Genomic DNA, 1,071 nt, shown 5'->3' on the forward strand with positions numbered 1-1,071 from the left:
CAATCTTGCGGCCCAATAGGCCTCGGTGGAAGCGAAACTATCCGGGTTCAACTTTTTCCTCATGGTAAGGTGACGGAAGGAATAAGAAGAAGAATCAACCGGAGGCTCTACATACCTTAGCCTCTCCAATAGCCACATTTGGAGGATCCTTGGGGATCCGAAGGAGGGAGCTTCTCCACAAGAGCCTTCCTTGTCCAAAGATTGGATAATCTCCCCAAGCACCAACCATGATGGATCTCTACCATGCTCCATTTGCTCGATCACATGGATAAGGGTCATGCTACCATGGCATCTTGGCCCCTCCTTCTTTAAGACATCAACAAAGAGGTACACATGGACAAGGCAAAATGCAAGAGCCCTTCTCCTAGCCACCTCCGAGACATTAACATCTAATCGGTTTGAAAAGATGTTGATAAGAGCCAACATATCCACACCATGTGGAGCAAGAAGAAAGTTGATTTGGCTTGTTGATAAGCCCAACATGGAATGGAATTTCCCCTTGTAGCACAACCGAGTCGGAGGAAGCACCGGAACACAACCCGGCCACCCACCAATGGCTCCAACTTCTTCGGCAAGAGGACATATTTCGCCTTTCGGGAACACGAAAACAAGATGTTTCGAATCCCAAAACCGAGAACATGCCTCAAGAAATGAAGGTTGCACTTTGACTTGACGAAGCACCAACAATTGACCAACTGCCATGCAAGCGAGTTGATACTTTTCGGGAGGCGACAAATCCCGGCAACATTGTCGCAATGCGTTCTCGAAAGCATCCATGAAATATTTTTGTGAAAGAAGAAGAGGTTTTGTAGAGATGTTTTTGTGTTTCGGATGATGGAACAATGAAGCGCAAACGTCCCTATTTATACAAAATGATCAGCGCATTTTTCAGGAAAAGGGGAGAGCTGGCTTCCATCGCCAGGCTGCTCGCGCCTCTTTGAGGCTTCCTCAGGATTCCCGCTGTTGACTTGTCTCTTTCAACTTGTGCTTTCTCCTGACACCTCAAACCTCCCGCCAGGAAGCTCGCGCCTCTTAGGGATGATTCAGGATATTTTGTGTTTCCTCACACTC

This window comes from Silene latifolia, chromosome 7 (assembly GCF_048544455.1).
Source record: "Silene latifolia isolate original U9 population chromosome 7, ASM4854445v1, whole genome shotgun sequence".
Lineage (NCBI taxonomy): Eukaryota > Viridiplantae > Streptophyta > Magnoliopsida > Caryophyllales > Caryophyllaceae > Silene > Silene latifolia.